The 23900-nt window shown below is 37.9% G+C and overlaps 1 protein-coding gene across 1 annotated transcript in view; it reads left to right on the plus strand.

The window, feature by feature from the left end:
• The window catches only part of Atp7a (ATPase copper transporting alpha), a 142227-nt gene that overhangs the window by 8951 nt on the left and 109376 nt on the right, over positions 1-23900 (plus strand). The window contains exon 2 of the mRNA XM_077794064.1: positions 18789-18865. The gene's annotated coding sequence lies outside the window, so the exon portion shown is untranslated. The remainder of the gene's footprint in view (positions 1-18788; positions 18866-23900) is intronic.

Here is a 23900-nt window from a genome sequence, read left to right on the forward strand (position 1 = left end):
CAGTCTAAACAAAGTCTTGGAAAGAAAGGGTAAAGCTGGAGGTGATTGTGCATGCTTGTAATCCCAGTGGCTTGGCGGGGCTGAGGCAGGATTGCAAGTTTGAGGCCAGCCTCAGCAATTTGGCAAGGCTCTAAGCAGCTTAGTGAGACCCCGTCACAAAATTAAAAAAAAATAATAATAAATAAAGGACTGAGGATGTGGCTCAGTGGTTAAGGACCATTAGGTTCAATTCCTGGTACCCCCCACCCCCCAAAAAAAAAGTAAAGGAAAGAAAGTGTAAGAGCATATACTGTATGGCAATCAGTGAAAGGGCTTGCCTGGTTGCCTGATTGTAGTACAAATTTTATGTTGGGGAGGGGTATTGAAGATGATAGATGTGGATCATCTTTTGAATGCTTTGAAGAACTGTCTGTGGTGAAGTCCTTTGGCTATACTGTTTTGGAGAGGGTTAGGAGCATGGGCTTTGGAGTGACAGGCTTGGTTTCCATATCATCTCCATTTTAGTTTGTTTCCTGTTTTTACAATTTCATAGTAAGTTTCCTCAGTGAATACCTCTATAGGCAGTAAAATGATATTTATGCCAAGTGGCTGTGGTCAGTAAGCCTCAGATCACCAAGTGACACTACAGAGGTTAAGCAATGCCAGTGAACAGTATAAGAAGAGGTCAGGAAAAGCAAACAGAGATTAGGCAAGGTAAGAAAGAAACACTTTCTGTGATGCTTGGTATGGTGTCATCAGAAATATCTTCAGGCAAAACAGTGTACATTTGTCTAGTCTTTCCTTCTTTCTTTCTTTTTATTGCCTTTTATTGGTGCATTTTAGTTGCACATATTGATGGGATTTGTTGTTATACATTTGTACAAAATATAATAATATAATTTGGCCAGTATCACTCTCCAGTACTTCCCCCTTCTCTCCCCACGTCTCACTCTTTGGTACCTTTCCTCTAGTGATTTTCCTTTGATTTTCATGTGATCCACCTCCATCTTTCTTTTCCTTTTTCCTCTCTAGCTTTGTCATATAGAGAAAACTTGTGTCCCTTGACCTTCTGAGTTTGACTTATTTGGCTTAATACTAGTTCCATCCATTTACATGCAAATGACATAATGTCATTCTTCTTTATGGCTGAATATAACCCTATTATACATATATACCACATTTTCTTTATTCATTCATCTTTTTTGATGGGGGGAGTTCTGGGGATTGAATTCAGGGGCACACAGAGCCACATCCCCAGCCCTATTTTGTATTTTATTTAGAGATAGTGTCTCACTAAGTTGCTTAGGGCCTTGCTAAGTTGCTGAGGCTGGCTTTGAACTCATTATCCTCCTGCCTCAGCCTCCTGAGCTGCTGGGATTGCAGGTGTGTGCCACCGCACTGGCTCCATTCATCTTTTGATGAATGCTTTGTGATTCTGTAACAGCAGAATATGATACAGAGAGACTTATCTGCAGTTATTTCACATGGCCATTTAAAAACTTCTAGTAGTTGTTTTTTATTGTTTTGTGGTGCTGGAGATGGAGCCCAGGGTCTTACACATGCTAGGCAAGTGCTCTTTCACTGAGCTATATCCCCTAGCCCTCCCTTCAGTGGTGGTTTTAGGTTATATTCTACATTTGAAGCATCTGGTTAATTTTAGATTATCTTCTATAATTGAAACATCTGAACAGACCAGTTGTTCATAGTTTTGTGTTGCATCTAAACACAACTCAGTCACAAGCTTATCAATATCATCTGTAACCTCTATTAGTATTCTCTTAACTTGGTCTTAAGGTGTGAGTGGATTGCCAAATGAATGCCTGTTATGACCTACATTTTCTCTCCTTAACTTTGGACTTAATATGAGTATAATCATATTGGAAGAAGGTTTGACAGTACTATCCTGGTACTTATTAGAAATATTTTTCCCACTAAACAGAGATGATCACACAAGACCACCTTTGTCTCCTCCCAATCTTTAGTTATGATGATCTCTCTCTTTTTATAAGCAGGAGATTCTTTTTTATTTTATGCTTTGCTGGAAATTGAACTCCCAGCCTCCTGCACACTAGGCAAGTGCTCTTCAACTGAGCTACACCCTAGCTTGGGAAGAACGTCTTTACAGTCTTAAGGTCAGGACAGATACTGACAATGTGGTCCCTGAGAAATAATTTCTGACTGTGTTCTCCCCTCACACTGAGAATATCAGCAGGAACATGGGACAGAAAGGGGATGTAGCAGAAAGGAGAAAACATTTTTTGGGAACCAGTTGAGTGCTCCAGGATGTGAAGTTTCTTGATTTACCAGTAGATCCTGATCTGCAAGTCAAAGACACCTTACTTTATATTATCTAGGGCTGTTGTGTTACACAAATCCAGGGGATACGAGTCATAGTCTGTAAAAATTATGACATGGAGTTGTGAAATATGGCAGCCCTGAAACCTACCCAAACCACTTGTATTTCTAGCCTATTTTCTCCCTTCAGTCAAAAACTAAGTAGCAATATGTTTGTAGGTGGACACAATACCTTTATTTTATTTTTATGTGGTGCTGAGGATCGAACCCAGTGTCTTATACATTGAGCGCTCTACCACTGAGCCCCAGCTCCAGCCCTTAAGCTCTCCTTTCATCCAACAGATAAAGCTTAGATATTTGAGTATTTCAAGGAGTTATGTCAATTTCCTTACTCCATTTAAGTGTATACTTGCCAGTAGAATGACAATACTTGCCTTGTTTAACTCACAAGTTGTTGTGAAATTTTGCTGGGGAGTGAAATAATGTATGTGAAAGCACTTTATAAAATAATGTATGTGAAAGTGCTTTGTATATCAGAGTGCTATTCAAACGTGAGACAAGGCTCTTTTTCAGATGAGTTATGTTGTAGTGGAAAGTACTGAATGTCAGTCCATGTTCTGGTGTTTCACTTCCAATTTTGCTATTAATAAACCATGACCTAGGACAAGTTACTTTGTTATTTTTGGACTTTTGTTTCCTTATCTATAATAGAAAACTGATAATGCCATTCCTGTCTATCTGGAAACTGAAGAGCTGTTTTTTTTTTCCTCACCCCACCACATTCAGTCAATCACCCAGTCTGTTGTCTATTAATATTTCCCAGATTTGCTTTCTCCTCTTTTTTTTTTTTTTTTTTTTACTTTTCTCTTTTTTGGTACTGGAGATTGAACCCAAGGGCTCTTTTACACCGAGCTCCATCCCTGGCCCTTTTTATTTTTTTAATGTTAAGACAGGTTCTTGCTAAGTTGCTGAGGCTGGCCTCAAACTTGCCATTCCTCTGCCTTGGCCTCCTGATTTGCTGGGATTACAGGTGTGCACCACCTGGCCTGGCTTGTTTCTTCCTCCCAATTAATTAAGTCCCTGATCTTTTTTTTTTTCTGGTCATTAACCTTTTTAAAAATTGTGGTTATATATGTGTGCATTTGTGTGTGTGTATGCACATATATACATACACACTCATATATACATATATATGTAATATAAAGTTTGCCATCTTAATCATGTGTGTGTGTGTGTGTTTTGGTACCAAGGATTGAACACAGTGGTACTTAACCACTGGGACACATCACAGCCTTCTTCTTTTTTTTTTTTGAGACAGGGTCTTGCTAAGTTGCTTAGAGGCTTGCTAAGTTGCCCAGGCTGCTCTTGAACTTGTGCTCTTCCTGCCTCAGCCTCCTGAGTTGTTGGAATTACAGTCATGTGCCACCACAGCTCACCCATTTTAACCATTTTAAGTGTATAGTTTTGCAGTGCTGCTGTATTTACAATGTTGTACAAATAGCAGTGCTATCCATTTCCGTAACTTTTTTGTTGTTCTGAACTAAAAGTCAGTATTCATCAAACAATAAATTTTCATTTTCTCTTTCCCCACTTCCTGGTTACTTCTACTTTCTATCTCTATGAATCTACCTGTTCTAAGCTTTTTGTATGTGGTGGAGGGAGGGTGCTGGGGATTAAACCCAGGGTCTTACACATGCTAGGTAACACTCTTCCACTGAGCTACATTTCCAGCCATTTTTATTTTATTTTATTTATTTTTATTTTTAAATTTTTAGGGTACTGGGGATTGAACTCAGGGACACTCAACCACTGAGCCACATCCCTAGACCTTTTTTGTATTTTATTTAGAGATAGGGTCTCACTGAGTTGCTTAGAGCCTCACTGTTGCTGAGGCTGGCTTTGAACTCATGATCCTCCTGTCTCAGCCTCCCAAGCTGCTGGGATTACAGGTGTGTGCTATGGGGCCTAGCCATTTTTATCTTTTATTTTAATACAGTGTCTCACTGAGTTCTGATCTTGAACTTGTGCTCTTCCTGCCTCTCCTGCCTCAACCTTCCGAGCAGCTGGGATTACAGGTGTGCATTACCATACCTGACTATTCTAAGCTTTTTATTGATATGTAATAAGTGCACATGTTTATGAGGTAGGCACTATTTGTAAATACTGTTTACAATATTTACCCTTTTGTGTCTGGTTTATTTGTTTAGCTTAATGTCTTAACTTTCATCCACATGTCAGTATGTGTTTGAGTTACATTCCTTTTTATGACTGAATATTCCATTGTCAGGCCTTTTACTGATTCCTGACTTGTACCTTTCAAATTTATCCTTCATGATCTGACTTTACTTACCTTTCCAACCTCCTTTCCCACTCATACTATATGCTCTAGCCATATCAGCCATATCATCAAGTGTGCCACAATGTTTGACAACTTTGTAACTTTGTTCATAGCCCTTTTGTTTGGAATTTCTTTTCATTTGCTTCTACATTGTTAAGAGATAAGATAGCTCTATGTTGCCCAGGATGGCTCTGAACTCCTTTGTTCAAGCAATCTCCTTCATCCACCCTAGTAGCTAGGATTATAAGTATACACAACCTGCTCAATCTTTAAAACTCACATCACCTAACAATAATTGACTGACTTAATTATGGTACATTTATATAATGGGCTTGTAGCCATCCTTTTAAAATTAAGGCATGTAGGGCTGGAGGCAAAGCTCAATGATAGAGCATTTGTCTAGCATGTGCAAGGTCCTCCATTCGAAGAATTTGGGTTATGGAGATGTAGCTCAGTAGATAGAGTCCTTGTCTAGCATATGTAGGGCTCTGGCTGGGTTCAATCACTAGAAACAGAAAAACAACAACAACAAAAACCCCACAGACCTGGGTCAGGCTGACAGGATTCAAATTTCAGTTTTGTCACTTTTTAGCTGTGTATCATTGGGAAAGATTTTACCCTCTCTGTCTCTCAAAGTTATCATCTATAAAATGGGGATAATAATAGGACTTCTCTGATCAAGTTGTTATGAAGATTGAATTAGGTAAAAGTATTAACTATTGTTATATATTAAAAGTCACTGTGTGTGAAGCCCAGGGTTCAATCCCAAGGACCAAAATAGATCAAATAATATTTACTGACAGAAAAATGGTCACTTTATAGCATTGAGTGAAAAGAAACATAAAACAGAGTAGTGTGTCATATTATTAAAAATGTAAATACATGTAAAAGTATAATAGCCTCCTAACTCACACACACACATGCACATGCATGTACACACACACTCATACATACATACACAGACAACTCAGTAGCATTAATTATCTCTCATATGAGGTGAATGAATTTGTTTTTTATTTTTACATTTGCTTTTTTACTTTTGTTTTTTCTCCAGTTGACATTTATTCTTTATATTTTAAGGAAAAAAAGACACAATGCATTTCATTTGTGAAATCTTCCTGAACTCCTTCCTTTTAGTCTTTAGGCCACCAGTGTACCATGCTTCCTTGAGCTCCTTGAGGCCTATAGTCTTACTCCTTTGTATTCATTGCTGGGCTTATCAAAGATATTAATCAGTAGCAATAGTAGTAACATGAAAAGGAGAGGAAATTATTATTTAAAAAATTAATTTTGAAATTGTATGTGGACAGAATGCCTTTATTTTGTTTATTTTATTTTTATGTGGTGCTGAGGATCAAACCCAGTGACTCACGCATGCTAGGTAAGCGCTCTGCCACTGAGCTACAGCCCCAGCCCAATATGAAATTGTTTGCAAGCACTTCACACATGTAATTTCATTTCATCTTTTCAACAATCCCTTGAGTAAAAGTTTTCTATATTTTTCAGATAAGGATACTGAGTGTCAGAGAAATCAAACTGATGATTGCCATCTAAAAAGTGGCAGAATTTAGATTTAAATCCAAGACTATTTGATGCCAAATGTATTATTTTTATTGTTTATTGAATGAATTTATTGTCCAATGAATATGTCTTCTGTCTCAAATGAAATAATTTATGAAAGACTCCTTTGTAAACAGAAATGTGCTGTATGAATGTAAGGATATGTTATTGTTATTTCTTTCCTGCCCTAATCCCATCTGTTCCCTCATTTCTGACTAGGCAAACTAGCTTTCCTGCTTCCATGTACAATTATTTTCTCTCTTGGTTAAACCATCATTTTGGTTCTCCATTTGTCTTTTTATATTTCCCAAGTACTACTGACTCTTTGGTAACTCAGCTTATAATTATGAAGTTTTTCAGCTTAAACTAGTGATTTCTATCAAACTCACTTTATTTGGTACCAAGGATTGAACCCAGGGGGATTTAACCACTGAGTCACATCCCTATCCCTTTTTTTAAAAGATATTTATTTCTTTTTAGTTATTGGCGGACACAACATCTTTGTTTGTATGTGGTGCTGAGGATTGAACCCGGGCCGCACGCATGCCAGGCGAGCGCACTACCGCTTGAGCCACATCCCCAGCCCCACATCCCTATCCCGTATTATGTTTTATTTGGAGACAATTCTTTAGGGTCTTACTAAGTTGCTGAGACTGGCTCTGAACTTCCTATACTCTTGCCTCAGCCTCCTGAGCTGCTGGGCCAAACTCACTTTTATGTGTGCATGTTGAGGAGACTGATTTGAAATTATCTGGCCATATATAATTTTTTTCAGGCACATCAAAGTATGATAGATTCATCTTTTATCAGAGATGCGGTAGTCACTCCTTATCTGCAATTTTGCTTTCTAAGGTTTTAGTTACCTGCAGTCAACTATAGTCTGAAAATATTAGATGGAAAATTCCAGAAATAAACAATTCATAATATTTATTTTTTCTTTTTTAAAAAAATAATTCATATGTTTGAAATTATAACCCTTCTGAATAGCATGATCAAATTTATCTCAGTCCCACTCAGGATGTGATTCACTCCTTTGCCCAGTGTTTCTATGCTGTATATACTGCCTGTACATTAGTAACTTAATATCCATCTCAGACTGTCACAGTATTGCTGGGCTTGCATTCACATGACTCTTATTTTACTTAATGGACCTAAAGTACAAGAGTAGTGATGTTAGTTGATCTGGGGTTATAGCTCAGAGGTAGAGCACTTCCCTAGCATGAGTGAGGCACTGGGTTCAATTCTTAGCACTGCATATAAATAAATAAAATAAAGGTCCATCAACAACTAAAAAACATTTTTTAAAAAATATATATATTTTTTAGTTGTAGATGGACACAATATCTTTATTTATTTTTATGTGTTGCTGAGGATTGAACCCAGTGCCTCACACATGTGAGGCAGGCACTCTACCACTGAGCTACAGCCCCAGCCCTAAAAAAATATTTTAAAAAAGAGTAGTGATGCTAGAAGTCAGAGGTGTTTCCATTAAGTGAAGAGGTGAGACATACTGACTTATTAAGGAAAGAAACTGTTTGCTGAGGTAGTTAAGATCTATAGTAAGAAGGTATTCTCTATCTATGAAATTGTGAAGAAGGGAAAAGAAATTTCCAAGGGGGAGTGCTGTATTTATACTTTTTGTTATTTTGATATGTTTACCTTTCTTTGTGCTGATATGTCCAGATTTAATTTCCTAAATTTATATCTGCACCCCTTTCAAAGGGAGGTGTTGTCAGTGATAAAAATTAGACAAAATTAGTTTTATATATTTTTGTGGGCTGGGGATTGAACCCAGGGCTTTGCAAATGCTATGCAACTGCTCTACCACTGAGCTACATTCCCAGCTCTTAGACAAAATTAATTTTAACCATACTTTTTTTTTTTTGGTACTGGGGATTAAACTCAGGGGCACTTGACCACTGAGCCACATCCCCAGCCCTATTTGTATTTTATTTAGAGACAGGGTCTCACTGAGTTGCTTAGTGCCTGGCTATTTCTGAGGTTGGCTTTGAACTCACGATCCTCCTGCCTCAGATTCCTGAGCCGCTGAGATTACAGACGTGGGCCATCGCACCCGGCTAACTATAAGTTCTTGTAAATAACACACACAAATAATTTGTGTCTTGGTTGCATGTATTTCAGTGTATGTAAGGTGTATGTATGTGAAGCCTTCATCAATATTAGAAAGAAAAGGCAAATAGTCATTGGGTGTAGTGGTACATGACAGGTACTTTGGAGTCTGAGTCAGGAGGATCTCACGTTCCAGGCCAGCTTCAGCAACTTAGTGAGACCCTGTCTCAAAAAAAAAAAAAAAAAAAAAAAAGTTTGGGAATAGTTCTGTGGTAAGAGAACCCCTGGGTTCAATCCCCTCTACCAAAAAAAAAAAAAAAAAAAAAAAAAAAAAAAAAAAAAAAACCACACACACACACAAATAGTCAAGAAGTGCTTTGTAGGGGCTGTGGTTGTGGCTCAGTGGTAGAGCGTTTGTCTAGCATGTGTGGGACACTGGGTTCGATTCTCACAACCACATATAAATAAACAAAGAAACAAATAAAATAAAGGTCCATCGGCAACTAAAAAATATTTTTAAAAGAAGTGCTTTGTAATTTATTTCAAAGATCTGATAGAATATACAAAGCCAAAATTTGGAATTTAGTTGTAGCTTAACTCCCTACAGGTTTTCAGAATTAAAAAGGTGAATCTTGGAGTACAGTTCAGTGGTAGAACATGTGCTTAGAATGTGTGGGACTCTGAGTTCAATGCCCAGCATACAGATAAAAACAGTGCATCGCTCTTAAAGCCAACTAATTAAAGGTAGGCATCTACTTTATGAATATTGCATGTCTAAAATGGGAGAGAGATCTCTTGTAGGTAAAGTGCATCAACCAGAACTACCTTTCTAAAGATTTCAACCATTATAGTCTTAGTTTGCTACATTAAAAACCAAAACCAAAACCAAAACAAAACTTTCCTTTTTTTCAGTCCTGGAGATTGAACCCAGGTCTTCTCACATCTAGACAGATAAGTGCTGTAATTATTATTATTTGTTTTTGGTACTTGGGATTCAACCCTGGGCCACTGAACCACTGAGCTGCATCCCCAGCCCTTTTTATTTTTTATTTCAAGACAGGGTCTTGCTAAATTGATTAAGGCTTAGTGAAATCACTGAGGCTGGCCTTGAACTTGGGATCCTCCTGCTTCATCCTCCCTAGTCAGTGGGATTATGGGTGCATACTACTGTGCTTGGCAATAGAAAATATTATTTAAATTTTTTTTAGTTGTTGATGGACCTTTATTTTATTCATTTATTTATATGCAGTGCTGAGAATCGAACCCAGTGCCTCACACATGTGAGGCAAGTGCTCTACCATTGAGCTATAACCCCAGTTCCATAAATATTTTTTTTGATGACCGTTTGTCTTTGTTTCTGTTCAACAAATATGTATTTGAGTCATCACACACTTTGTTTTATTTACAGAAATACTTTGGATTTGAGAAGGCTATATTTGGGCTTTTTCTTATTTATTAACAAATCACTTTAAATTTGCCAATTGAAAACTCCTTAGAGTTTTAGTTGTTGAAATGACATAGGCCTTCTCTGAATTCATTTATATTCATCTGTATAAAAATAACCTGACTAAACATTTGTCTTGACAATTTTGAATTGTTATTTCCTTCCTTTAAAACTCCTTTCCTGAAAACTGATCTACACAATTCCAGTACACTCTTGTCTATCTTGACAGTAATTTAACTTTGAATGGGAGAGAATGTTACCTTTATTAGCCAAAGTCTATGAAAAGTACAATAAAGGAATTGAAGGGTTGTGTGTGGGTGGGAATATAAATCTGGAATTTATAAAGTGTTTTTTTGTGGTGAAAATTGTTCTTTGGGATAAAAAAAGAAGATTTATGGGGCTGGGGTTGTGGCTCAGTGGTAGAGCACTTACCTTACATGTGCAGGGCCCTGGGTTTGATCCTCGGCACCACATAAAAATAAATAAATAAAATAAAGTTAAGAAAATATTTATTAAAAAAGAAGATTTATGAAAAATAAGAATGTTATAAAAAGTCAAAGTATTCTGAAAAATAGATGTGTACTAAATTATTTTGTAATTGTTCTATGTAAACATTTCAGCTATAAAAATTATGACAAAATAGTGTCTCTTTTCTCTGTGGTGTTGAAGAACCAATCGAGGGCCCCATGCATGCCAGGCAAGTGCGCTATCACTGAGCTACAGGTCCAGTCCCCCAAATGGTTTGTCTGCCAAAGGATTGAACTCAGGTGTGCCCTACCACTGAGCTACATCCCCAGCTCTTCCTTTTTTAGCTGTTTTATTTTATTTATTTTTTAATATATATTTTTAGTTGTTGATGGACTTTTATTTTATTCATTTATTGAGAATTGAACTCAGTGCCTCACATGTGAGACAAGTGCTTTACCACTCAGCCACAACCCTAGCTCCCCTATTTGTTTTATTTTGAGACAGGGTCTTGCTAAGGTTGTAGAGACTAGCCTCCAACTTATGATCCTCCTATCTCAGCCTCCCTAGTCACTGGCTGGGCACAAATCAAGAGCCACTGAAGCAGGAACAAACTTTATTTTTGAACTGCAAGAAAACACTTCACACACGCTCCCGGGGAATTCTCCCAAACACCAGGCGGCTTGTCCAGGAACCCGCAGCCGGAAATATCTCTCCCGGAAATCCCTCCTCCTGCACTTCCCCAACCAATGGGAACTCTCGGGGAATCCCCGGGAATCCCCATGAGAACTCAAAAGTAGAGGCCGAGGCGATAGTAATGCCTTGCCTGTCAACCAATACTGTTGGCAAAATGCCAGGGGCCATACAGACTCGGCTCTTAGCAGCCTGGCACAGATGGTTTTTCTACCAATATGTTAACTGCTTTTTTTTAAATACTAGTAAGATTTATTTTATCCTTACAGGAAGGATACCCTTGCATAGTTAGCAAGATGACTTGAGTATTATGATTTCTGCCAACATGAGTCAAGTACTGGTATATATGGGATTTGTAGTATAAGTCTTTGTGGTACTTTTTTGGTTTGGCTGATTAAATAGTACTAATGAAGCCAGGATTGTAGACCTCATCGCTGTAGGAATGACTTGTCCTTTGCAGACATTAGCTATACCTCTAAGCCTGCAACCATAGTTTTCTTTTTTTTTTAAATTTTTTTTAATTCTAATTTGTTATATATGACAGCAGAATGCATTACAATTCATATTACACATATAGAGCACAATTTTTCATTATCTGGTTGTACACAAACTAAATTCACACTCTTTAAAATTTTTTTGGTTCTTTTTGGTTATATATGACAGCAGAATCCATTTTGATATAATTATACAAGTATGGAATATATCATATTCTAGTTAGGATCCTACTCTTTTTAATTTTTTTAAATATTTATTTTTTAGTTGTACTTGGACACAATACCTTTATTTTATTTATTTATTTTTATGTGGTGCTGAGGATCAAACCCAGAGCCTTATACATGGTAGGCAAGTGCTCTACCGCTGAGCCACAACCCCAGCCTCTAGGATCCCATTCTTGTGGATGTTCATGATGGTGGAATTTACTATGATGTTTTCATATATGTACATAGGGAAATTATGTCAGATTCATTCCACTATCTTTCCTTTTCCTATTACCCCTCCCTTCCCTCCATTCCCATGGTCCAATCTATTGAACTTATATTTTTCTCCTCATTCCCCTTATTGTGGATTAGCTTCCACATATCAGAGAAAACATTCAACCTTTTGCTTTTGGGATAGGATTATTTCACTTAGTGTGATAGTTTCCAGATCCATCCATTTGCTGACAAATGTCATAAAGTCACTCATTATGACTGAGTATTACTCCATTGTGTAATACCACATTTTATTTATGTTCTCATCTGTTGATGAATACATAAATAAATAAATACATAAATACTTAAGTAAAACCAGGTTGGTTTTATAGTTTAGCTATTGTGGATTGGAAGTAAAACCAGGTTGGTTTTATAGTTTAGCTATTGTGGATTGAACTATTATAAATGTTGATGTACAAGTAACAATAACCATTGGTGAGGATGTGGGGAATAAGTTACACTCATACATTGCTGGTGGGACTAAAAATTGGTGCAGCCACTCTGGAAAGCAGTATAGAAATTCCTCAGAAAACCATAATTTTCTGAATGCAATTTGTTGGTTAAGAGGAGGGCTAGCACAGAGTAAAAATAGCTCAGCAAAAACTGCCCTCAGTATCATGTCCTTGTCCTCTTTTTAAAAGATTTTTAGTTGTAGATGGACATAATATCTTTATTCATTTATTTTTATGTGGTGCTGAGGATCAAACCCAGTACCTCACACTTGCAAGGCAAGTGCTCTGTCACTGAGCTACAGCCCCAGCACACCTTTATCCTCTTGATAGGAGGGTTTTTAATATCTAGGCTTTCAAGCACACATACACAGTTTAATTATATTACTTATCAATGGAGATTATACTTACAAATACTTGTTGCCTGCTCATAATGTCTGTGTAGTTTCAATTCTAGGTCCCTTTTTGCCTTTATCTCTTCTTGTTCTGGAACTTTGTGGTCTCTGGGAACTTAGAGGAAAGCTTGGCTCATTGTTCTCATTTGCAGAAAGCAATAATACTTTTTCTTCATCGCCATAAAACAATCTCAACGGTTGTCTCTAGAGTGACAATTCTGCAATTTTGGAACTGAAACAAAACAACTCCTTTGGGTTTATTAGGCTCTTCTATATTGACTAGAAAAGTTTAAGGTGATACTCTGGGAATCCCATGAAATTGAGCCTCCAGCATGTTTATATAAATCTGTAGTACCTTTTATTGAGTAGCACTAAGGAATGAGGCATTTTGTATAAGTGATTTTTTTTTCCAAAAAACTAAAATATATAACCTTTAAATTTTAGTCATTCATAGATCTTGAAGGGGATCTGATGCAAGAGTCCTCCAAAAGTATCCTTGAAATGCATTTACTTTTTCCAAAATAAAAATACTTTTTATTTCTGACTAGAACATTGATAAATTCCTAGTGTAAAAACAAAATCCAAACAGTATATAAATATCTCCTTTCTAGGATCTGTCTGTTTCTTTATAGCATTTGTTACAACTTGACCTTATATATTTCCTTTTCTTCCTTCCTTCCTTTCTTTTCTTTCTTTTTATATGTGTCTTGCTGTGTTGCCTAGGGAAGCCTTGAATTTGTAATCCTTCTGCCTCAGCCTCCCAATAACTGGGATTACAGCCATGTGCCACTGCACCCCACTGTAGGTTTCTTTGCTTATTGTCTGTCTCCCATTCTAAGAATGTAGGCTCCATGGAAGCAGAGACTGTGTATATCTTCTTCACTGCTGTATCATTACCACCTAGAATGGTACCTTAAACATGGGAAGACGTCAATAAATATTTACTGGCTAAATGAATGAAAAAAGTAAAAACCACCCTCTCTGCTGCCATCTGGGGTTAGCCACTGTTAAAATTCCGGTGTAAATCGTAAAAGTGTTTTTCTCACATAATATATTCTCATATGTACATAAATGTATTAGATTTTTTTTTCTGCGGTACTAGGGATTTAACTCAGGGCCTCACATATACTAGACAAGCCATTTACCTCTGAGCTATATCCCCAGCTTGTCATGTATGTAAATACATAGAATATTTTTTAAGATACTTTTTAGTTGTTTATAGACCTTTATTTATTTCTATATGTGGTGCTGAGAATCGAACCCAGTGCCTCACACATGCTAGATAAGTGCTCTACCACTGAGTCACAACCTCAGCCCTAGAATATTTTTATAAAAATAGGACTGCAGTACATTTTCTTTGTAGCCTGCCCATCCTGCTCTCTTCCTCTCCCCCGCGGCCCTCTCTCCCTCTCTCTTTACCTAACTCATCACAGATATCATCTGGTGTCATTAAGTGTACAACTGTGTATTTTTAATAAAGACTGGACAATTTATTTTTATTTTTATTTTTGAAGAGAGAGAGAGTTTTTTAATATTTATTTTTCAGTTTTCGGTGAACACAACATCTTTATTTTATTTGTATGTGGTGCTGAGGGTCTAACCCAGCGCCCCACACATGCCAGGCAAGCGTGTTACCGCTCGAGCCACATCCCCAGCCCCAAGACTGGACAATTTAGATTACTAATTTTATGTCAGTATTTAGTTTAGTTCCAGTTTTTCAATAATATGGACAACATTGTGATGATAATCATCCTTAATCACACATCTCAGTATTATTGCAATTTTCCCCTCCTTTTATATATTCTTAGACATGGAAATTTTTGGATACATAGTGTGTGTGTGTGTGTGTGTGTGTGTGTGTGTAATTTTTATTTTTAGTTATGCATGACAGTAGAAAATATTTTGGCAGATTATACATACATAAAATATAACTTATTAGGTTCCCACTTTTGTAGTCATATATAATATGAAGTTACTCTGGTCATGTATACAAATACAAGGCTATGGAAGTTATGACCAATTCTACTTTCCTTCCTATTCCCCTCCCCTCTTCCCTCTTTCTGTTACCCACTGTTCAGTCCAATCTATTTCTATTATTCCCCTCCCCAACTTCCCCTGTTTGGGGTTAGCATCCACAAATCAGAGAGGACATTCAGCCTTTAGTTCTTTGAGATTGGCTTATTTCACTTAGCATGATATTCTCCAGTTCCATCCAATTACCAGCAAATGCCATAATTTCATTCTTCTTTATGGCTGAGTAATAGTCCATTGTATATATAAATGTGTGTGTGTGTGTGTGTGTGTGTGTATTTGATACTGAGAATTGAAACCAGAGGTGTTTAACCACTGAACAACATCACCAGCCCTTTTTTATACTTTATTTAGTGACAGGGTCTCGCTGAGTTGCTAAGTGCCTCTCTAAGTTGCTGAGGCTGATGATCCTATCCTTCTGCCTCAGCCTCTGTAGCTTCTGGGATTACAGTTGAGGCCACCGTGCCCAGCAGTATGTATATTTTAAGGATATAGTAAGCAGCTTTCCATTACTGTGGTGAAATACTTGAGACGGTCAACTTGTAAGATGAAAGGATAGTTTGGCTCACAGTTTTGGAGATTTTGTTTGGTACTGGGGATTGGACCCAAGGACTCTTTACCACTGAGCTACATCCCAGCCCTTTTTATTTTTTTGGCACTGGGAATTGAAATCAGGGGCACTTGGCCACTGAGCCACATCCCCAGTCCTGTTTTGTATTTTATTTAGAGACAGGGTCTCATCGAGTTGCTTAAGGCCTTGATAAGTTGCTGAGACTGTCTTTGAACTTGTGATCTTCCTGCCTCGGCCTCCTAAGTCACTGGGATTACAGGTGAGTGCCACAGCACACAGATCCAATCCTTTAAAAATAAGTTTCTTAATTTTTTTAAGTTGTGGAAGTTTTAGTCCATTACTAAAATTGATTATTCTATAACTTATTCTATTATAAAATTAATTGACCCCATTGCTTTGGGCCTATATTTGACAGAGGACATGATGATGGTGGGGCAGGTAGCAAAGAAGCCTGTTCACTTCACTTCTGGGTGTGAAAAAGAGGCAGGGTCAGGGCCCCACTGTTGTCTTCTAGGGCCCACACCAAATGACTTAAGACCTCCTGCTGGTACCACAGATAGAACCAAGGGGTGCTTAACCACTGAGCAATATCTTCAGTCCCTTTTTATTTTTTATTTTGAGACAATGTCTAATTAGGTTGCTTAGGGCCTCACTAAGTTGCTTAGCCTGGCTCTGAACTTGTGATCCTCCTGCCTTATCTTTCCAAGTCACTGGGATTACAGGTGTGTGCCACCACGCCCAGCCTGGGCCCTATTTCTTACAGTTTTCACTACCTTCTAGTAGTGCCAAACTGAGGATTAAGCCTTTTAACACATGAGTCTGGGGAAGGGGGCATTTCATCCAAACTATAGCAAAGGGTTTTGATAAATTTGGCCAAATTGTCTTTTGGAAACCTTGTAAGTTTTTAGTTTATATTGCCATCAACAGTGTATCAGAGTTCATTTACCCAAAACTATTTTGATATTAATCACTTGTATAAAAGACTTTTAAAATATATTATTGTTTTTAGTGCTTTAATGCATTTCTAAGCAGAATCCCAATGGCTGATTTAATTATGACCCTTATATATGAAAGACCTCACATGTATTCTACCTTATTGCTACATGTCTTTGAGTTTAGAGTATACCTATCTCTACCATTGCCTCCATTGGGCAGAGAAGTTTTATCTTTAGCTGGAAATGTCAGCAGGAGATATACGTTTCTTTGCATCTTAGTTTCCTAATTAGAATGTTTATGTATATTCCTATAACAAACATTGTTAGGGTATAATTTATATTTTTTGCAGTAGTGAATATTGAATCCAGAGCCTCATATGTGTTAGGTTAGTGCTCTATCGCTGAACTACATTCCCAGTCCTTTTCAGTTTTATTTGGGATAGGTCTTATTAAATTACTCATGCTGGCCTTAAACTCGTGATCCTCCTGCCTCAGGCTCTCAGGTAGCTGAGATCATAGGCGTGTACCTCCATGCCCATTATTAGAGTACTATTAATATATAGAACAGCTGCATTATTGTCTAAATAAACTTATGAAGACTGATCTGTTAGCCTAGCCACCATACATAACATTCTTTCTATAATAAAGTACAGCCAGGCGTGATGGCGCACACCTATAATCCCAGCAGCTTGGGAGGCCGAAGCAGGAGGATTGTGTGTTCAAAGCCAGACTCACAACTTAGGAAGACCCTAAGCAATTTAGCAAGACCTTTCTTTAAATAAAATATGAAAAAGTGGGCTGGGGATATAGCTCAGTTGGTAGAGTGCTTGCCTCACATGCACAAAGCCCTGGCACCAAAAAAAAAAAAAAAGTGCTGGATGTGGTTTGGTGGTTAAGCTCTCTTGGATTCCATCCATAGTACCAAAAATAATAAATTTTAAAAAGAAAGAAAGTATAGTTTATCATCAAAATTAATTGAGAAAAAACTGTTCAAGGAACCCATTTTAAAATTGAAGATATTCATTCAATAAATATGTATTGAGGACTTATCATGTGTTATGGTTTGGATCCTTTTTTTATACATTTATTTATTTATTTATTTTTATGTGGTGCTGAGGATCGAACCCAGGACCTTGTATGTGCTAAGTGAGGGCTCTACCGCTAAGCCACAAACCCAGCCCTGATTTGGATCTTAAATATCCCTGCTGATTGTGGTGGTTCACACCTGTAATCTCAGCAGCTGGGGTGGCTGAGGCAGGAGAACTGTGAATTCAGATCCAGCCTCAGCAATTTAGCAAGATCCAATTTAGCAAGGTCCTAAGAAACTTAGAGAGAACCTACCTCTTAAAAAAAAAATAGTAAAAAAGGGCTGGGGATGCGGCTCAGTGGTGAAGTACCCCTGGGTTCCATCCCTGGTACAAAAATCAAACAAACAAAAAGTCCTCCAAAGATCATATGTTGAAGGCTTGGTTTTTAGCTGATGGTGCTATTGAGAGGTAGTAAAATCTTTAGTAGGTGGGGCCTAATTGGAGGAAGTACGCCATTGGGGTCATACTTTGAAGGGTATGTTGGGATCCTGGCCCATTTCTCTCTTTGTTTCCCAGCTGCCATAAGGGGAGCAGCCTCCTCCACTACATGTTCCCTACCCTGATGCTGCCTGACCACAGGCCCAAAGGTGACTGGGCCAAGTAACCTTGGACTAAAACCTCTGAATCTGTGAGCTCACAATAAACTTTTCTTCCTTATAGGTTGCTAATCTCAGGTATATTGTCACAATGATGGAAAGCTGACAAACACAATGTGTGTGCAGAGAGATGTGCTAGTGATGCAGTGTATTTTTTTCTATAATGTAGGGTCAAGATACCCCTAACCTTTACATATTATTTTTGGTCAGGGCAGGACAACCGGTTGCATTTGTAACTCAGGGAGGAAATATTGCTGGAATGTGTTTCTTTATGCTAGGCAAAGGACTGGGGGATTCTATAGAACTTGAGGGGGCAGGATTGAATGACTAGCTGCCCAGAAGTGGTAGAGGATATAAATGTAGAAAATGGTAAGGAAGTGGGAGAGTTGAAAAGTATATGTTTGTTTTAGATTAAGGGGAAAAGAGGATATTGTTTGTCTTCTCAGGATGAGTGAGAATGAATGTGTCTGTCACTACAGTGCCATGTATTGATGTATTAATCTTTGCCTATATCTGTACAAAGCTGACCTTTGAGTGTTCTTTCTATGCTTGAGAACAGTACCATAATGCTGCCGCTGTATATCCAGATAATCTCTTGAACCTACCCCCTTCCTAATTCCAGCTCTACCCTCCCCCCTTCCTAATTCCAGGGGAGCTGATCACTACTTGAGTTAAGTATGTCATCTTTTGCCTGAACTGTTCTTTCCAGACTACATCAAAAGTAGGGGAAAGAGCATACCTTTTGGAGTCTCATAGATCTATGTTAAGAGTCAGATTTTACCATTCATTAAATTCTTGACATTAGGCAAAGGAGCCCTCATTACTTCTCTGAACTTGAATTTCGGCTTTTCTAAAAAGGACAGTTTCATGTGATTATTACAATTAAAGTTTTTTGTTTTTTGAGACAGGGTCTCACAAGATTACCCAGGCTGACCTTGAACTTGTGATCCTCCTGCCTCAGCTTCCACAGTAACTGGGATTATAGGTATGCATCACCATGCCTAGCCAGCATTAAAGTGTTTTAAAATGCCTGGTATATGATAGGAACTAAGTATGTCTTAATTCCTTTAATTCTCCTTCGCTTCACCCATATTTTCACTCATAGCCATAATCATTTTCTGTTTTATTTTTATTGTGGTTCTGAAGATTGAACTCATGGCTTCACCCATCCTAAGCAGAGGCTCTACCATTGAGCTATACCTCCAGCCCTTATCTTCTATTTTTAAGATCTGCATTTGAAAAAGTAACATTTTTTCTGGTACTAAAGATTTAACCTAAGGGTGCTCTATCACTGAGCTATACTCCAATTTAATTTTAATTTTTATTTATTTATTTATTTTAGGTAGATTAGCACATGTCAAATGTATTTATTTACTTCTGATATTATAGGTGAAGTTCATGAAATGCTTTGATGAAAGTCACTGAAATCACAAAAATGTCACAAATAACTTTCAGAGTCTGAGAGAACAGCTCACCAACATGTAATATGTCAAAACTATGAGAAATACAACAATCTGGTGTAAGGAAATGCCTGATAATTCTGATAACAGCACAGTTATGATACATTGTCAGTTTAATAGACTTCACTATTGTCATGGTCACTAAATTATTCAAATTTAATATATTTCTACACACAGTATTTATTTTTATTTTGAGACAGGGTCTTGCTAAGTTGCATTTCTGAGACTGGCCTCTACCTTGCAATCCTCCTATCTCAGCCTCCCAAGTCACTGGGATTACAGGTGTGCACTACTACCTCTGGCTAAAAAGAAATCTATAAAAGTAGCATATGGGGTTAAACATGGCCACTTGATCACAAATGTTTAACTCTTGTCTTCCTCAAAACTACTGTTATGACAGTAAAGAAGGTTTATTGCTGTTTTGAGATTGCATCTTGCTGTGTTGCCCAGGCTGGCCTTGAACTCCTTGGCTCAAGTGATCCACCCACCACTGCCTCCCAAGTAGCTGGGACTACATACAGGTGCATGCCACCATGAGTGACAAGAATGAAACTATCTTTCTTTTTTTTTTTTTTTTCTAGATGTCTCTTCTTTTTTTAAAATTTTTATTTAGTTTTTAGTTTTTCAGCGGACACAACATCTTTGTTAGTATGTGGTGCTGAGGATCGAACCTGGGCCGCACGCATGCCAGGCGAGTGCACTACCGCTTGAGCCATATCCCCAGCCCGAAACTATCTTTCTTTTCTTTTCCTTTTTCTTCCCTTCTTTTCCCTTCTCTTTCTTTTTCTTTTCTTTCTTTCCTGGGGCTTGAACCCAGAGGCACTCTAACACTGAGTTGTATCTTTTTATTGTTTATTTTGAGACAAAGGCTTGCTAAGATGCTGAGCTGGCCTCAAACTTGTGATCTGCCTGCCTCAGCCTCCAGAGTGGCTGAAATAACAGGTATATGCCAAGATATCCAGTCCAGGTAGTGAAACTCCATTTATTTGGTACTGGGGATTGAATCTAGGTGCTACACCACAAAGCTAGACCCTTAGCCCTTTTGAAATTTTTTTTTGTTTTGTTTTGAGATGGGGTCTTGATAAGTTGCTGAGGGTCTCAATAAGTTGCTGAGACTGGCTTGAATTTGTGATCTTCCTACTTTAGTGCCACCATGACTGAAACTTTAAAAGGCTTAATCCTAGCCTGGTGTGATTGCAAATGGCTGACATTTGTAATCCCAGCTACTCCTAGGGCTGAAGCAGGAGAGTTGCAAGCTGGAGGCCAGCCTGGGTAATTTAGTAAGACCCTATCTCAAAAAGGATGGTGGGTACTGGGTTTTGAGCTCAATACTAGAATGCTTATCTAAGCACGCTCAAGGCTCTGGTTTTATCTCCTATAACCTCCTACCCCCCCCCCCACATGCATGTAGACTTAAACTTGCAAGGACAAAGAGAACAAGAGATGAACATCAGATTAGGAATATTTTTATTAATATTTATTTTTTAGTTATAGTTTTATTTAATTAATTAATTTATTTATTTTTATGTAGTGCTGAGGATTGAAACTAGGGCCTCTCACATGCTAGGTGAGTGCTCTACTGCTGAGCTACAACCCCAGCCCCAGATTAGGAATAATTTTAACACATTACTGGAAGCTGGTAAGAGGGGGAAGCTTTCTGCAGAGGGAGATATCAGTAAGTACTGAGTTCTTTAATATCACATCACCCAGGAGAGGCTTGGCACTTGAAGTTAAATGGTTCTTCCTGAAAGGCAAAGAGGAGACCAAAGACTGAAAATAAGGGAAAGGTTTTAAAAACTGAACAAAGGACTTGGACTGCTCAGGTCTCTTCCCATTCCTGCTGTACATCCCCTATCTTGCCCTCCAAGGCAGGAGACCAGAAGTAGTCCCTGGACTAAGTGAATCTGAATGGTGGGGGGCAAAATGCAGGGCACTGAAGCAGGGAGATTCAGTGGAAGTTACATACTGAATAGACAGCCTCTTCCTCTCACCTTGCTCCCAAATATATCAGCAAATATAACTTAGTCCTCAGGTAAGTGGTTAGAGAATATTTCTTTTGAAAACTGAATGACCCCAGAGAAAATAATTCCCAAGGGTAGACATGACAGGGTTCCACAAGAAAAAGATAGCTAGCTGCCATTTATTCTACTGAAATACATAGTGGTTAAAAGCATGGGTTCTAGAAATAAACATTTTTCCCCTACACTGGAATTGAACTTGGGGCCTTGCATGGCTTCTTGGGTTTGAGTTTAGACTTAGCAACTTAAAAAAACTATTTGTGCCTCTGTATTCCCATTTGTTGAGAGGGGGATATTTGTATTGCTTAGCTCAAAGTTGTTGTGAGGGTTAAATCAGTTAGTACCTACAAAGCACTGTTGATAGTAGAAAAGGGATTACCTAGGGATTTTCCTAGCTGCCAAAGGAATTTAGATCATTTCCCAATGGTGACCAGTAACACTTTCCACTTAGGGTGGTAGATTGAATGTGAACTGAGACTTTGATCCCACTGAAAGTACCTTTTCCCAGTCTCTTTCCCAACTCCATCTTTAAAGAACTTTGCTGAACTGTAAGACTGACTGGAACATTATGATCTTACTATTCATTTATCTAATAAATGTTTATTAAGTGCCAGTTTAATCTGCAGGAATGACAGCAGTGAACCAGCTCAATAATAAAAACTAACATTTATTGAATTTTTTACTGAGCACTTGGTTCTGTTCTGAGTACTTTACATATATTGTTTAATTCTCAAAACAACCCTCTGAAACAGATGAAGTTATTATCCCTATTTTACAGATAAGGAAACTGAGACATAGAGGTTAGGTGAATTTTCCAGTCACACAGCTAATAAACATCAGATAAGAATCAAACCCAGGCTGTCTGACCCTCACCCAGTATTGGCAATGGAACCCAGGGGTACTGTACCACTGAGTTACAGTCCCAGTCCTTTTTGAGAAAGGGCCTTGCTAAGTTGTTGAGGCTGGCCTTGAATTTGTGATCCTCCTGCTTCAGCCTCCAGAGTTGCTGGGATTACAGGAGTGTGTCACTGCACCCAGCTCAGTCTGGCTTCTGAGTCTGTGTTTTTAACCATTATGCTTTTCTATTTTCATGGAGTCTATGTTGTAGAAAGGGGAGACTGACATTAACTAAACAAAGGAAATAGATATCAAGTAGTGATGGGTGTTGTGATGAAATATAACACAAGATGTTTTATTTTTATTTATGTTTTTAAAGATAGAGGGGAGAGAGAGAGAGAAAGAGAGAGAGAGAGAGAGAGAGAGAGAGAGAGAGAGAGAGAGAGAGAGAATTTTTTAATATTTATTTTTTAGTTTTTGGCGGATACAACATCTTTGTTTTGTATGTGGTGCTGAGGATCGAACCCGGGCCGCACGCATGCCAGGCGAGCGCACTACCGCTTGAGCCACATCCCCAGCCACACAAGATGTTTTAGATGGGTATGATGGTACACACCTCTAATCCCAGGTACTTCAGAAGTTGGGTCAGGAGGATTAAAAATTCAAGGCCAGTTTGGGCAACTAACAAGACCCTGTCTCAGAATAAAAAGATCTGAGGATATAGCTCAGTGGTAGCATGATTGTCTAGTATGCACAAGGCCTGGTTCAATTGCTAGTACCAAAAAGGAAAAAAAAAAGAGAGAGATTGTGATGGGGGACTGGCAGAAGATAGCTTTAGGTAGATTGTCCACATTTATGAACATCAAGTGGGATATTTTTAAAGAATTATCATAAAAGAGAATTGCTTGGTTTTTTTAAATATTTGTTTTTTAGTTGTAGTTGGACACAATACTTTTATTTATTTATTTATTTATTTATTTATTTTTATGTGTTACTGAGGATCAAACCCAGGGCCTCGCATGTGCTAAGTGGCTATCACTGAGCCACAACCCCAGCCTGAATTGCTTTTTGCAGACTTGCAAAATATCCTTTCCATGATTTGACTCTTTTTTTCCCCTGCTCAACGCTTTATTCATTCAGATCATTCAATACAATTTCACTCTACAGGTTCTTAATCAAGTAAACGACAATCCTTAATGCTGAGCACTGCATTCATGATTTGACTCTCAGTGCTACCAACACATTGTAATATTTCTAATAAAAAACAGAAAACAGTTCTTATGCATTGATAGTTGACTTTGTTTGAGGAAACTATACTAAGCAATTTGCATAGACTATTTCACTTAATACTTATAGCAATGCTATACCTATTCTTATTTTTTAGCCAAGGAAAGTTAAAACTTAAAGAGACCAAGTGGCAAAGCCAGGATTGGAACCAATATAGCCTGTTCCAGAGTCACTGCTCTTAAATACTTAACCCTTTTGTAGATTAAAGTGATTTGTTTAAGGGAACTCTTGGTAGCATTTAAAGTGTAATTCAAAGGGCTAGGGGTGTGGCTCAGTGGCAGTGTGCTTGCCTAGCATATGTATATACAGGGCCTTGAGTTTTGATCCCCAACACTTTTTTATTTTTTTTTTATTTTATTTTTTTTTATTGGTCCCAACACTTTTTTAAAAAAAGGGAAGTTCGGGCTCCACTCATCTC

Source organism: Urocitellus parryii, chromosome X (assembly GCF_045843805.1).
Source record: "Urocitellus parryii isolate mUroPar1 chromosome X, mUroPar1.hap1, whole genome shotgun sequence".
NCBI lineage: Eukaryota > Metazoa > Chordata > Mammalia > Rodentia > Sciuridae > Urocitellus > Urocitellus parryii.